The sequence below is a fragment of the Tursiops truncatus genome, chromosome 2 (assembly GCF_011762595.2).
Source record: "Tursiops truncatus isolate mTurTru1 chromosome 2, mTurTru1.mat.Y, whole genome shotgun sequence".
Classification (NCBI taxonomy): domain Eukaryota; kingdom Metazoa; phylum Chordata; class Mammalia; order Artiodactyla; family Delphinidae; genus Tursiops; species Tursiops truncatus.
This window is the reverse complement of record NC_047035.1, coordinates 57,997,390-58,014,832: the sequence shown is the minus strand read 5'-3', so window position 1 is coordinate 58,014,832 and position 17,443 is coordinate 57,997,390.

Sequence of the window (17,443 nt, the reverse complement as noted above, 5' to 3'; positions counted from 1 at the left end):
TAAAATTTAATGCAATCAAGCATGAATGAAAAATGACATACTGCATGCATCAAAAATGGGCCATCATAATTACTTTGAATCTTACACGCTGACTCTCAATCTTGGGTTAGTAACAAGGTAATAGTTTGCATTGGCATCAATACCTAAAAGGATAGGATCACAAAAACATCACAAATGACAAAGGAGCACATTCTATTAGTTTCTTCTGTAAGTAGCCATTTTTATCATCCAATCTCATAATACATGAATACTAAGAGCCTGGTTTGCTAAGTTATCTGGAAAGGTGTAATTCATTTGTAGACAGTAAAGTAGAAAAAGGCACATGAAAGTGATACACCAAATGCTAGCTCAGTAATACCATTAATTTGCTAAACTATGCCTATATTAACTCATCATAAATGAAATAAGGATAATATCAGTGAAGACAAAGGCAGATGAGGATCAGAAACTTCCTTGTCTTTTCATTAAATTCACTGTCCACTTGTGAGTTGGATTAGAAACACATCTGAAAGTTCTTTCGTTGTTCTCCGATGTCGTGAAATGAAGTAAATATATCTGTACAATTCTGCATCCAACACAGAGCCAGGATGTTCCACTTAACTTCCCTGGAACATATATAATCTGATAGGTTGCACTGTATTTTCAGGTCATCTTGGAGCCTCTGATGTATCTAAAGAATGAACAAACATTCAATGCAGAAGACTTTTCTTCATTCTGTCTTCTGCCTGACACAAGGGAATGCTATGCAGAAACTTAATATGGCATGAAAGGGATGTTAAAATAATGTCCTGATTGCTGAATTCATATTATCATCTCACTAGGGAGCCATCAGCCTCACAGATTAAATAAAAATAAATAAGAGAAAGAATCCATTCTTGTGGTTGCCAGCTGAAAACAAATTAAAAGCTGCTTCCTTCTTAACTATGGACAATTGTCCCTGTCCACAGGAACCATGATTTGGAAATATAAAAGAATATATTTAGTTCTTGATGAAAGAATAATTTGGTAATATCTCCTAGAAAAAAAGCATTAAAGTTGTGGTTAAACAAAACCATTTTCCTGTCTATAAAAATTTTCAAATTTAAGACTAAAATGCTTCAGAAAAAAATTATCTCAACATCCCAGGGGAACAATGTTTTAATTACCTCATTTAGAAAGGGGAAACCAGGGGGACAAGGGGAAGATGGCGGAAGAGTAAGACGCGGAGATCACCTTCCTCCCCACAGATACACTAGAAATACATCTACACGTGTAACACCTCCTATAGAACACCTACCGACGCTGGAAGAAGACCTCAGACCTCCCAAAAGGCAAGAAACTCCCCACATACGTAGGTAGGGCAAAAGAAAAAAGAGTAAACAGAGACAAAAGGATAAGGACGGGACCTGCACCAGTGGGAGGGAGCTGTGAAGAAGGAAAGGTTTCCATACACTAGGAAGCCCCTTCGCGGACGGAGACTGCAGGTGGCAGAGGGGAAAGCTTCGGCGCCGGGGAGGAAAGCACAGCCACAGGGGTGCGGAAGGCAAAGCGGAGAGATTCCCGCACTGAGGATCGGTGCAGGCCGGCACTCACCAGTCCGAGAGGCTTGTCTGCTCACCCGCCGGGGCGGGCGGGGCTGGGAGATGAGGCTCGGCCTTCGGTCGGAGCTAGGAAGAGGGCTGGGTTTGGCGGCGTGAACACAGCCTGCAGGGTGTTAGTGCTCCACGACTAGCCGGGAGGGAGTCCGGGGAAAAGTCTGGAGCTGCCGAAGAGGCAAGAGACTTTTTCTTCCCTCTTTGTTTCCTGGTGCGCGAGGAGAGGGGATTAAGAGCGCTGCTTAAAGGAGCTCCAGAGACGGGCACGAGCCGCGGCTAAAAGCGCGGACCCCAGAGACGGGCATGAGACGCTAAGGCTGCTGCTGCCGCCACCAAGAAGCCTGTGTGCGAGCACAGGCCACTATCCACACCCCACTTCCGGGGAGCCTGTGCAGCCCGCCACTGCCAGGGTCCCGGGATCCAGGGACAACTTCCCGCGAGAACGCATGGCGTGCCTCAGGCTGGTGCAACGTCACGCACGCCTTGCCACCGCAGGCCCGCCCCGCACTCCGTGCCCCTCCCTCCCCGCTGGCCTGAGTGAGCCAGAGTCCCCGAAGCGGCTGCTCCTTTAACCCCATCCTGATCTGAGCGAAGAACAGATGCCCTCCGGCGACCTACACGCAGAGGCGGGGCCAAATCCAAAACTGAGCCCCGGTGAGCTGTGAGAACAAAGAAGAGAAAGGGAAATCTCTCCCAGCAGCCTCAGAAGCAGCGGATTAAAGCTCCACAATCAACTTGATGTACACTGCAGCTGTGGAATACATGAAGAGACAACGAATCAACCCAAATTGAGGGGGTGGACTTTGAGAGCAAGATTCATGATTTTTTCCCCTTCTCCTCTTTTAGTGAGTGTGTATGTGTATGCTTCTGTGTGAGATTTTGTCTGTATAGCTTTGCTTCCACCATTTGTCCTAGGGTTCTACCCATCCGGGTTTATTTTTTTCTTAATAATTATTTTTTATTTTAATAACTTTATTGTATGTTACTTTATCTTTTTTCTTTCTTGCTTGCTTGCTTGCTTGCTTTCCTTCCTTCCTTCTCTCCTTTAGACAACGAATCATCCCAAATGGAGGAGGTGGACTTTGAGAGCAAGATTTATGATTTTTTTCCCTTTTCCTCTTTTTTTTAATTTTTTTATTTTTTATTTTTTACTTCTTTGTGGTACACGGGCCTCTCACTGTTATGGCCTCTCCCGTTGCGGAGCACAGGCTCCGGACGCACAGGCTCAGCGGCCATGGCTCATGGGCCCAGCCACTCCACGGCACGTGGGATCTTCCCAGACCGGAGCACGAACCCATGTCCCCTGCATCGGCAGGCGGACTCTCAACCACTGCGCCACCAGGGAAGCCCATCCCTTTTCCTCTTTTTGTGAGTGTGTATGTGTATGCTTCTGTGTGAGATTTTGTCTGTATAGCTTTGCTTCTACCATTTGTCCTAGGGTTCTATGCATCTGGGGTTTTTTCCTTTCTTTTTGTTTTTAATTTTTTTTCTTAATAATTATTTTTTATTTTAATAACTTTATTATATTTTATCTTACTTTATTTTATTGTACTTTATCTTCTTTCTTTCTTTCTTTTTTCCTTCCTTCCCTCCTTCCTTCCTTCCTTCCTCCCTCCCTCCCTCCTTTCTTTCTTTCTTTCTTTCTACTTCTATTAATTCTTTCTTTCTACTTTTTCTCCCTTTTATTCTGAGCCATGTGGATGAAAGGGTCTTGGTGCTGCAGCCAGGAGTCAGTGCTGTGCCTCTGAGGTGGGAGAGCCAACTTCAGGACACTGATCCACAAGAGACCTCCCAGCTCCACATAATATCAAATGGCGAAAATCACCCAGAGGTCTCCATCTCAACACCAGCACCCAGCTTCACCCAACGACCAGCAAGCTACAGTGCAGGACACCCTATGCCAAACAACTAGAAAGACAGGAATACAACCCCACCCATTAGCAGAGAGGCTGCCTAAAATCATAATAATCATAATAAGTCCACAGACAGCCCAAAACACACCATCGGATGCAGTCCTGCCCACCAGAAAGACATTATCCAGCCTCATCCTCCAGAACACAGGTAACAGGTAACAGTCCCGTCCACCAGGAAGCCTACACAACCCACTGAACCAACCTTAGCCACCGGGGACAGACACCAAAAACAACAGAAACTACGAACCTGCAGCCTACAAAAAGGAGACCCCAAACACAGTAAGATAAGCAAAATGAGAAGACAGAAAAACACACAGCAGATGAAGGAGCAAGATAAAAACCCACCAGACCTAACAAATGAAGAGGAAATAGGCAGTCTACCTGAAAAAGAATTCAGAATAATGATAGTAAAGATGATCCAAAATCTTGGAAATAGAATAGACAAAATTCAAGAAACATTTAACAAGGACCTAGAAGAACTAAAGATGAAACAAACAACGATGAACCACACAATAAATGAAATTTAAAATACTCTAGATGGGATCAATAGCAGAATAACTGAGGCAGAAGAACGGATAAGTGACCTGGAAGATAAAAGAGTGGAAATAGCTACTGCAGAGCAGAATAAAGAAAAAAGAATGAAAAGAACTGAGGACAGTCTCAGAGACCTCTGGGACAACATTAAACACACCAACATTCGAATTATAGGGGTTCCAGAAGAAGAAGAGAAAAAGAAAGGGACTGAGAAAATATTTGAAAATATTATAGTTGATAACTTCCCTAATATGGGAAAGGAAATAGTTAATCAAGTCCAGGAAACACAGAGAGTCCCATACAGGATAAATCCAAGGAGAAATACGCCAAGACACATATTAATCAAACTGTCAAAAATTAAATACAAAGAAAACATATTAAAAGCAGCAAGGGAAAAACAACAAATAACACACAAGGGAATCCCCATAAGGTTAACAGCTGATCTTTCAGCAGAAACTCTGCAAGCCAGGAGGGATGGGCAGGACATATTTAAAGTGTTGAAGGAGAAAAACCTGCAACCAAGATTACTCTACCCAGCAAGGATCTCATTCAGATTTGATGGAGAAATTAAAACCTTTACAGACAAGCAAAAGCTGAGAGAGTTCAGCACCACCAAACCAGCTTTACAACAAATGCTAAAGGAAATTCTCTAGGCAAGAAACACAAGAGAAGAAAAGGCCTACAATAATGAACCCAAAACAATTAAGAAAATGGGAATAGGAATATACATATTGATAATTACCTTAGATGTAAATGGACTAAATGCTCCCACCAAAAGACACAGATTGGCTGAATGGATACAAAAACAAGACCCATATATATGCTGTCTACAAGAGACCCACTTCAGACCTAGAGACACATACAGACTGAAAGTAAGGGGATGGAAAAAGATATTCCATGCAAATGGAAACCAAAAGAAAGCTGGAGTAGCAATTCTCTTATCAGACAAAATAGAATTTAAAATAAAGACTATTAGAAGAGACAAAGAAGGACACTACATAATGATCAAGGGATTGATCCAAGAAGAAGATATAACAATTGTAAATATTTATGCACCCAATATAGGAGCACCTCAATACATAAGGCAAATACTAACAGCCATAAAAGGGGAATTTGACAGTAACACATTCATAGTAGGGGACTTCTTTAACACCCCACTTTCACCAATGGAGAGATCATCCAAAATGAAAATAAATAAGGAAACACAAGCTTTAAATGATACATTAAACAAGATGGACTTAATTGATATTTATAGGACATTCCATCCAAAAACAACAGAATACACATTTTTCTCAAGTGCTCATGCAACATTCTCCAGGATAGATCATATCTTGGGTCACAAATCAAGCCTTGGTAAATGTAAGAAAATTGAAATTGTATCAAGTATCTTTTCCAACCACAATGCTATGAGACTAGATATCAATTACAGGAAAATATCTGTAAGAAATACAAACACATGGAGGCTAAACAATAATAATGAAGTGATCACTGAAGAAATCAAAGAGGAAATTAAAAAAACCTAGAAACAAATGACAATGGAGACACAACGACCCAAAACCTATGGGATGCAGCAAAAGCAGTTCTAAGAGGGAAGTTTATAGCAATACAATCTACCTTAAGAAACAGGAAACATCTCGAATAAACAACCTAAACTTGCACCTAAAGCAATTAGAGAAAGAAGAACAAAAATACCCCAAAGTTAGCAGAAGGAAAGAAATCATAAAGATCAGATCAGAAATAAATGAAAAAGAAATGACGGAAATGGTAGCAAAAATCAATAAAACTAAAAGCTCGTTCTTTGAGAAGATAAACAAAATTGATAAACCATTAGCCAGACTCATCAAGAAAAAAAGGGAGAAGACTCAAATCAATAGAATGAGAAATGAAAAAGAAGTAACAACTGACACTGCAGAAATACAAAAGATCATGAGAGATTACTACAAGCAACTCTATGCCAATAAAATGGACAGCCTGGAAGAAATGGACAAATTCTTAGAAAGGCACAACCTGCCAAGACTGAATCAGGAAGAAATAGAAAATATGAACAGACCAATCACAAGCACTGAAATTGAAACTGTGATTAAAAATCTTCCAACAAACAAAAGCCCAGGACCAGATGGCTTCACAGGTGAATTCTATCAAACATTTAGAGAAGCGCTAACACCTATCCTTCTCAAACTCTTCCAAAATACAGCAGAGGGAGGAACACTCCCAAACGCATTCTACGAAGCCACCATCACCTCGATACCAAAACCAGACAAGGATGTCACAAAGAAAGAAAACTACAGGCCAATATCACTGATGAACATAGATGCAAAAATCCTCAACAAAATACTAGCAAACAGAATCCAACAGCACATTAAAAGGATCATACACCACGATCAAGTGGGGTTTATTCCAGGAATGCAAGGATTCTTCAATATATGCAAATCAATCAAAGTGATACACCATATTAACAAATTGAAGGAGAAAAACCATATGATCATCTCAATAGATGCAGAGAAAGCTTTTGACGAAATTCAACACCCATTTATGATAAAAACCCTGCAAAAAGTAGGCATAGAGGGAACATTCCTCAACATAATAAAGGCCATATATGACAAACCGACAGTCAACCTCGTCTTCAATGGTGAAAAACTGAAAGCATTTCCACTAAGATCAGGAACAAGACAAGGTTGCCCACTCTCACCACTCTTATTCAACATAGTTTTGGAAGTTTTAGCCACAGCAGTCAGAGAAGAAAAAGAAATAAAAGGAATCCAAATCGGAAAAGAAGAATTAAAGCTGTCGCTGTTTGCAGATAACATGATACTATACATAGAGAACTCTAAAGATGCTATCAGAAAACTACTAGAGCTAATCAATGAATTTGGTAATGTAGCAGGATAGAAAATTAATGCACAGAAATATCCTGCATTCCTATACACTAATGATGAAATATCTGAAAATGAAATTAAGAAAACACTCCCACTTACCATTGCAACAAAAAGAATAAAATACCTAGGAATAAACCTAACTAAGGAGACAAAAGACCTGTATGCAGAAAATTATAAGAAACTGGTGAAAGATTGCAGATAATATAAATAGATGGAGAGATATACCATGTTCTTGGATTGGAAGAATCAACATTATGAAAATGACTCTACTACCCAAAGGAATCTACAGATTCAATGCAATCCCTATCAAACCACCACTAGCATTCTTCACACAACAAGAACAAAAAGCTTTCACAATTTGTATGGAAACACAAAAGAACCCGAATAGCCCAAGCAATCTTGAGAAAGAAAAACAGAGCTGGAGTTTCAGCCTCCCGGACTTCAGACTATACTACAAATCTACAGTAATCAAGAGAGTATGGTACTGGCACAAAAACAGAAATATACATTAATGGAACAGGATAGGAAGCCCAGAGATAAACCCACGCACATATGGTCACCTTATCTTTGATAAAGGAGGCAAGAATATACAGTGGATAAAAGACAGCCTCTTCAATAAGTGGTGCTGTGAAAACTGGACAGCTACATGTAAAAGAATGAAATTAGAACACCCCCTAACACCATACACAAAAATAAAGTCAAAATGGATTAAAAACCTAAATGTAAGGCCAGACACTATCCAACTCTTAGAGGAAAACATAGGCAGAACACTCTATGACATAAATCACAGCAAGATCCTTTTTTGACCCCCCTCCTAGATAAATGCAAATATAAGCCAAAATAAGCAAATGGGACCTAATGAAACTTAAAAGCTTTTTCACAGCAAAGGAAGCCATAAACAAGATGAAAATGCAACCCTCAGAATGGGAGAAAATATTTGCAAATGCAGCAATTGACAAAGGATTAATCTCCAAAATTTACAAGTAGCTCATGCAGCTCAATATCAAAAAAACAAACAAACCAATCCAAAAATGGGCAGAACACCTAAGGAGACATATCTCCAAAGAAGATATACAGATTGCCAAGAAACACATGAAGGAATGCTGAACATCATTAATCATTAGAGAAATGCAAATCAAAACTACAATGAGATATCATCTCACACTGGTCAGAATGGCCATAATCAAAAAATCTACAAACAATAATTGCTGGAGAGAGTGTGGAGAAAAGGGAACCCTCATACGCTTTTGGTGGGAATGTAAATTGATGCAGCCACTATGGAGAACAGTATGGAGGTTCCTTAAGAAACTACAAATAGAACTACCATATGACCCAGCAATCCCACTACTGGGCATATACCATGAGAAAACCGTGCTTCAAAATGTGTCATGTACCACAATGTTCATTGCAGCTCTATTTACTATAGCCAGGACTTGGAAGCAATCTAAGTGTCCATCGACAGGTGAATGGATAACGAAGATGTGGCACATTTATACAATGGAATATTACTCAGCCATAAAAAGAAATGAAATTGAGTTATTTGTAGTGAGGTGGATGGACCTAGAAAGTGTCATACAGAGTGAAGTAAGTCAGAAAGAGAAAAACAAATACCGTATGCTAACACATATATATGGAATCTAAAAAAAAAAAAAAAAAAAGGTCATGAAGAACCTAGGCTCAAGGCGGGAATAAAGACACAGACCTACTAGAGAATGGACTTGAGGACACGGGGAGGGGGAAGGGTAAGCTGGGACAAAATGAGAGAGTGGTAGTGTATATACGGACATATATACACTACCGAATGTGAAATAGATTGTTAGTCGGAAGCAGTCGCATAGCACAGGGAGATCAGCTCAGTGCTTTTTGACCAGCTAGATGGGTGGGATGGGGAGGGTAGGAGAGAGGGAGACACAAGAGGGAAGAGATATGGGGATATATGTATATGTATAACTGACTCACTTTCTTATAAAGCAGAAACTAACACACCATTTTAAAGCAATTATATTCCAATAAAAATGTTTAAAAAAAAGAAGAAATTAATGATGATACCAACAGATGGAGAGATATACCATGTTCTTGGATTGGAAGAATCAATACTGTGAAAATGACTCTACTACCCAAAGCAATCTACAGATTCAATGCAATCCCTATCAAATTACCTATGACATTTTTTACAGACCTAGAACAAAAAAATCTTAAAATTTGTATGGAGACACAACAAAAGACCCCAAACAGCCAAAGCACTTATGAGGGAAAAAAAAGGAGCTGGAGGAATCAGACTCTCTGACTTCAGACTATACTACAAAGCTACAGTAATCAAGACAATATGGTAGTGGCCCCAAAACAGAAATATAGAGCAATGGAGCAAGATAGAAAGCCCGGAGATAAACCCATGCACTTATTGTCAACTATTCTATGACAAAGGAGGCTAGGATATACAATGGAGAAAAGACAGTCTCTTCAATAAGTGGTGTTGGGAAAACTGGACAGCTACATGTAAGAGAATGAAATTAGAACACTCTCTAACACGATAAACAAAAATAAACTCAAAATGGATTAGAGACCTAAATGTAAGACTAGACACTATAAAACTCTTAGAGGAAAATATAGGTAGAATACTCTTAAATCACAGCAAGATCTTTATGATCCACCTCCTAGAGTAATGGAAATAAAAACAGAAATAAACAAATGGGACGTAATGAAACTTAAATGCTTTTGCACAGCATAGGAAACCAGAAACATGATGAAAAGACAGCCCTCAGAATGGGAGAAAGTATTTGCAAACGAATCATAGGACAAAGGATTAATCTCCAAAATATGTAAATAGCTCATGCAGCTCAATGTTAAAAAAACAAACAACCCAATCAAAAAATGGGCAGAAGACCTAAATAGACATTTCTCCAAAGAAGATATACAGATGGCCAAGAAACATATGAAAAGCTGCTCAACATCACTAATTATTAGAGAAATGTAAATCAAAAGTACAATGAGGTATCACCTCACAGCAGTTAGAATGGGCATCATCAGAAAATCTAAAAACAACAAATGCTGGAGAGGGTGTGGAGAAAAGGGAACCCTCTTGCACTGTTGGTGGGAATGTCAATTGATACAGCCACTATGGAGAACAGTGTGGAGGTTACTTAAAGAACTAAAAATAGAATTACCATATGACCCAGCAATCCCACTCCTGGTCATATACCCAGAGAAAACCATAATTCAAAAAGACACATGCACCCCAATGTTCATTGCAGTGTATTTACAATCCCAGGTCATGGAAGCAACCTAAATGCCCATCAACAGAAGAACGGATAAAGAAGATGTGGTACATATATACAATGGAATATTACTCAGCCATAAAAATGATATTCAGTCATTTGTAGAGACCTGGATGCATCTAGAAACTGTCATACAGAGTGAAGTAAGTCAGAAAGAGAAAAACAAATATTGTATATTACCACATATATGTGGAACCTAGAAAATGGTACAGATGAACTGGTTTGCAGGGCAGAAATTGAGACACAGATGTAGAGAACAAATGTATGGACACCAAGGGGGGAAGCGGCAAGGGGTGGGGGTGGCAGTGTGATGAACTGGGAGATTGGGGTTGACCTGTATACACTGATGTGTATAAAATGGATGTCTAATATGAACCTGCTGTATAAAAAAAAGTAAAATTTAAATTAAAAAAACGTGATATAAATTTCAGTGAAACAAATGCTATAGTATTTGGTCAAAAAGCACAATGGTCTACACTGGAATCTGTAGTTCTTTTGTTATCATCCACATCATATACGTATCTTCACATAAAAGTATTTTAAAAGAATAATAGAACATAAAAAATGAGCTTTAATTGTGTGAGTAATATAAAAATCAAATTTTCCTCTTATACTGAAGTAATGCTGGACCAGCTTCTGTGGTTTATTGGTAACCATATTTTGCTGAAGTGATTTTGAAAGATGAGAGGTAATATAACGTGATCACACTTTCTAAATTTGATGATGATCTTAAAAATACAACAGGGAATAATAAGGAACTCTGGTGATGGGGTCATTCATGTAAGTATCAGGTGTTAGTATTTCTTGTAGATTTAATAAATATCGTATACATATAGTGTAACCATATTGTCAAGCTTCTGGCTAAAAAATCATAAAGTTGAATTGCTTTGAAAGGCAAGGCAGAAAAATGAATACTTAGAAGAAAAAGAGGACTCTATTTGTCCATAGTAGAAAGTGAGCTTTTATTTCTTTTTCAAGTGTGACTTAACACAAGAACTCATTTTAAATCTTCAAGTAGATCTCTTGGCATATACTTATGTTTAATAACCACCTAGCCAAGAGGCATCTTTTAAAAACAAAAATTAGATACATTTTTTAGCAAACAGAGAAAAGGTTCAGTTCAGTACACACCATTGAACAGACCTCAATCTCTCAGAGAAAAATTGAAAAGCAAAAGTGCATGAACCATAGCTATTAGGCTTTCATGAACCCTGTAAGTGCCATTATTGGGCTATTTTGGTGGGTTTCTTTGTAATATTTCAAATATTGTAATTCAAAAAGTAAAAGACAGATAACCCTACCCATTTTCCCTTAGCATGATATAAAATAATAATCTGAGGTTTTTCTTTGCCATAATCAAACTATTAAAGGATTGACTGTGTGAATGTCAGTGAATAGTGAAAGGTCAGGGAATGGTGAAAAACATATTCATATAAATGGGTGGAAAAATCTGCTTAAATAAAATATTAACAAATAAACCTAAAATATTTTGTCTTTGTACACAAAATGCACTTTTTATTAAATTATATAAATTAGGTTTTTAAAAGTAAGCACATAATTTTAAATTCATTAGAGGAGATGGCTTTGTAAAATAATACCAGTCTGAAAAACTTGTAAAATATTAACATCTTTTCATAAGCAAATGTGCTGAGTCTTCCTAGCTCATCTATAGTTTATGTGCATTCTAAGCAAAGGATATTTTTAAAAGGAAGCCACCAAGAACAATAATAGTATTTGCAAAACAGAAAAAGTATGAATATTCTTTCATAAAAATTTTTCATAGGATTCCTTAAATAATTACTTGTTAGCAAATATTTTATTTACAAACTATATTTTTAGGAGTGTTAAATTAATTAAACAAGGAAGCCATTAGACTGAGGTGGCCTTAAAGACCTGGAGCCTACATAAGCAAACCAAAATCTAAGCCTGTAAACATCTCAAAGTTATGGAATTGAAACCTAAGGATAACCAATCACAAACAGCCAAGTAGGCTCTAAGCTATACCCAATCAATAATTTCCTTATTTTGCTTCCACATTTTCTCTATAAAAGTCCCTCCCCAGCTCCTGTGGGTGGAGTTCTCCAAACCATTTCCTGACTGGTGCTGCCCAATTCAAATAGCTTTTTGCTCAAATGAACTTAAAAATTGTAATGTGCTTCAGTTTATCTTTTAACAGAGTGTGTATTTTGTGACAAAGCATGCTTGTATGTAGTTTTGTAAAAGTAAAACTTTTTATTTCACAAAATTTAGTAGGTGCCTTGTGTGTCCATAATATCTAGACGAATGAGATGGAAAACTCCATTATCAGAAAGTATTATCATTAAAAAATTACTAAATGTATTTTAAAAACACACTTCATGTATAGAAGGTGTTCCATGTCTGTTCCTTAATTTTTCTATCAAGTCAACCTAAAATGGCTATCCTTCTGGTCCCTATCTCTATATCTCCATGAAATTATTTGTTCATTTTACAAATCCCCACTGAACACATTGTATCGTAACTATCAGAAAATAGGTTCAATTTGGGTCAATAGAATGGGTGTTAGTCTTTCTCACTCTTCCAGGTAGAATATCTCCAAGACAAATAAACCTTTTGCTTGTTAATATAGACCACATCTGAATCTGATGTGTAATTTTTTTTTCATTTTTGTTATTTTAACATTGAGACGAAAGTGGTAACAATAGCAAAGCAAAAAATAATAATAAAAAAGACCAATATTTAACTTTCCCATCCACCCAAGTCTCACACTGAAGTTCTATTCCCGTTTCCCCCATAAGCACCACTGAACTAAAAAATCTATTTTAAAGCACCCAAACCAATCCAGACCCTCTCGAAACCAAGAGCCCCAGCCAGAGCTGTCGCCTCTCTTGGGTCCAAGCGAGAGGATGGTTCCGGGAACGCTGCGCAACGCCGGGGACGGGCTCGGGCACTGGGCACTTGGCGAGGAGCCGGGGTGGCAGTCACAGCCTCTGTGCGCTGACACGCAGGGAAGGGGACTTCTTCCGTGATCCCAACAATTTGGTTACACAGCCAAGCAAACGTGACTAGAGAGTTGGGTTAGCGGAATGGGAATCCGGATCTCAGAAACAGACCGGGTCCCTTCCAGCAGGATCTAGCAGGGGGTCGGGGGTCGGAATAAAGACAGAAGCACAAAGGAGATAAGGGCTGGTACACAAAGGGCTGATCTTTCTTTGCAAGGACTCCAGAATGCACTTTTTACTGCTGGCTGGTCAATCTCTAATGGCGAGTGCTGGCGAGTTGGCCCCGGCTCAGAGAAGCCTTCGAGCCGGATCTGGAACCAGATACACTGTCCCCACATCTGCCCACCCCCCAAGTCCCTACTGGTTCCACAATCACCTGATTTTCATTTGGACTTCTTTTACAGCTAAAGTAGATATAAATGGCTAAACACAGATCCGAGAGCCCCCACCAGGGGGGAAAACGGCAGATTCTATTGATGTCGCTGCCAAAAGGTGTTGGGAGGCTTAGAAGCAGCTAAGGGGAGAAGCAGAACACACATGGCCTGAGCTGGGCTAGAAGGAAAAGCAGGGGAGAAGTGACCCAGATGTATCCGAGCACGCAGGCGCCATTTTGGATGGAGACGGACCACCAGGGACGGTCTTTGCCTAGATGCTGCCAGCTCCCACAAGGGAAATTTTGTTCTGAGCGCCTGGTGACTCCTCTCCCAGGTAGCACCCACTGGGCTCACAATGCTAATCACAACCGGAAAGGGGTGTTTTTGAGAAGTGTATGTAGGTTTCCTTAGAATGGGGAAGGAATAAAGGTCATATACAGGAATTGGAAAAATTGATCTTGCCACTTAATTGTGGTCACTGTGTACATTGTGATGACTTGAAGTGGGATACGGGAGAGAGACTAAAAGATAATCAAAATAAAATTTGGCCCCAAGAAGACCATAGACAGGTCAGTAAGCAAAAAATTAAAGTTCAAATTCACAAATGGTTACATGAGAGGCAGTGAGATGCACAGTCACTCCTACTGTGAAAGACTCATGAAAATTTTGAAGAAGATAATAGATGTAAATTAAGGGTTTAATAGATGTAAATTAAGGATAATAGATGTAAGTTAAGGGTTCTGGAACCAGTCATAAAGCACCCATGATTTAAGACAGGGAAAAGCAAAATTACAGCATTACTATTGTATATAGGCCATACATAATATAATTAGAGGAAATTTTAATATGTTCTGAAATTAAATAGCAGATACAGAAAGCAATAAATGTGAAAGAAACATCCATGTCTCCTACATAGGTCCTTACCAAACAGAAGATCCATAACCAGCCCTGATGCATGAGAACTGCTCAGTACACTGAAGACACCTAGTGACTCCAATTCTCATCATTAGCTCCTTTTCTATGTCCCTTTAAAGCTAAACTTTATACAAAATAGGCATGAATGCATAGATATGATAATTAGGATGTTTTGTCATTAAAACTACCAATGTAAAAAATGACTCATATTTCTATTCTCAACTGCAAGAGAACAAACATTTTTAAAAATGGCTGTAAATCATTAAGATAAAAATCTAAGAGAAAATGATCCAAAACACTATTCCTAAAGTGACACAACTGACATTGCTCTCTGATCTGTCAGAACACTGTACCTATACTTCACTTTCTGGAGGACTCTCTAGAAGTAACAGGGGTTTCCTTGATGAGCTCACTCATCTTAGCTCATGTCTAGTTTCGGCCCACAGATTCTAAGTCAATACAAGCTACAAAAAATATTATGCTACTCTTAGTACATTTTATACAATGTAGAGAGTACAACAGTCAGCTGTGTAATAATCAAACCTAAAAACGTCTGCTAGTCTATTATATTAATAGTGTGAGAAATCCATGAAAACAATTTGACAAGGAGAAAATTGACAAAGAGTTCAGAAATAATGGTCAATGAACTAATGGAAATGTGTTTTGTGAGGGGAAATGTGTAACTTGCTCTTTAAGGGAATGGCATATATTAAACTGTAGATCAATGTTTGGACCATCCAAGCAAAATGACAAAGTAGGAGAGCCCCATTCAAAGGAGATATATTAAATATATAAAGTAAACTTCACAGTCAATGGTGTGTGGCAGGAATTTTTTAAAACTATTATCCCCCATGTAATTAATACTTGTAATCTCACTTTTGATCATTCAAAACGTGAAGTCTTAGGCATAGCAAAGATTTATTAATGGATCCTAAAATATATGATTCAGAAATGACTAACAAAAATCTTTGCTTAGTAGGAAAGTTTCTATCATCTTGCTTATATACTGAAGGTGGAGGGAAGGAAGGGGACAGTTCTGCCAGCTGGAAGTAGTTGTACTTCCATGTCTGTATGTAAGGAATCAACCATTGCTCAAAAGCAGAAAAAAGAGACCTAAAATAAATGAGATGTCCAATGTTATACTCCCCATTATATTTACATAGTAAAGAAATTTCTAAAATGTAAAATTTATCATTTTATCCATTCACAGAAAATGTTTATTGTCCATCTGCTATATGCCATGGACTCTGCTGGACGCTGATGATACAAAGGCAAGATTTAAAAAACCCTAACTTCTTGGAGCACGTAGTTTATAGTTTATGAAATAGATAAAAATAAAAATGTAATCAAATGTAAAAGTGCTGATTTTATGAGTATGACAGAGGAGAATCAAGTGACACCATTAGTATTTCTAATAATAAGATGTAGTGTACAGAGGTATATTGCTGCTGTAACAAATTACCAGAAATTTAGTGGCTGAAAACAACAAACATTTATTCTCCTACAGTTCAGGAGGTCAGAAGTCCCAAATCAGTTGCACTTGGACTAAATTCACCGTTTCAGCAGGGTCGTTTCCTTCTGGAAGTTCTAAGGGGGGAATTCATTTTCTTGCCTTTAGCTTCTCATGGCCTCCTATATTCCTTGGATATGGCCCCTTCCTCCCTTTTCAAAGAAAATCACTCCAATCTCTACTTCTGTCACCACATTCCCTTCCCCTGTGACCCTGACTGACTCCTTTCCTTCTTAGAAGGATCATTGGTATTTAATTGGGCTCACATGAACAATCCAGGATAACCTCCCCATTTCATGATCTTCAATTTATTCATATTTAAATTCACTTTTGATAGATAAGGTAACATTCATAGGTTCTGGAGATTAGGCTGTGGATGTACTTGGAGGATTATTATTCAGCCAACCACAGGAGGCAATAGACAGTTTCCTGTGGGAATAAGCCTTGATCTTAGATCTGATAGATAAGATGTTAATCAGAGCAAGAGGAAAGAGAGAGAATGTGAAAATACTGTCGTATGGGAGAGAGTACTTTGCACTTGATGAAAAGAAAATATATTAATATTAATATATTATATATATTAATTCAGATAATGCTAGCATAGAGTACAGGGAGAGGTTTTTTAGATAAACAAGAAGAGATCCTTAACCAGACTTGTAATCTGAACAGAAGTCTGGATGCAGTATAGATAAGGTATTCCTTATTGTGGGATAGAGCACATGTTGATGGGGGTGGGGACAGGAAGGGGGAGCAGTAAAGTAACCAGATAAGAGTTTATTTCAGTGTCCTGTGGTATGATAAATTTGATGTGATAAGTTGGTGTGATAAAGAAAAAGAGAACTAGACAGTAGATTGGGAATTATTTAAATCAGAGGTAGAGAGAATGGTCCTATATTTTATTATTCAAATTAGGAAACTTTTGAGAGTGAAAGAGAGAGCTAAACATAACTCACGTTTTATATATATATTATATATATATATACATATATATATATATATACACACACACACACACATATATATATATAGAGAGAGAGAGTGAGACAGACAGACAGAGAGAGAGAGACAGAGAGAGAGACAGAGAGAGAGAGAGATTAGGAAGGTTCTAAGCATGACATAAAAGGTAACAAATGTAAACAAAACCAGAAGGGTTTAGAAAAGCTATAGACTTTAGGTGAGTTCTTTTGGAGGCTAAACCCAAAGATATCCCTGTGATTACATTACATTTCAAAACAGTTGAAAGAAGAATTAAAAAAAAAAGGATTAACCCACTGGAGAATTAAAGGATATAGGATAGATTATTGAGCACATTTTGCAGAACTCAGGTGTACATCCTGAAGCAAATGTGATCTTGGTTCTCGCCTCACTTTCTGTAAATTGTCTAAAGCTAAAACGAAGCAATTTAATAGGCAAAGACTGGAATAAGGAACAGCCTCATGGAAGACTGCACTGAACGTTTTGAAACAAAAACAGATTAAGACCCAGAAAACA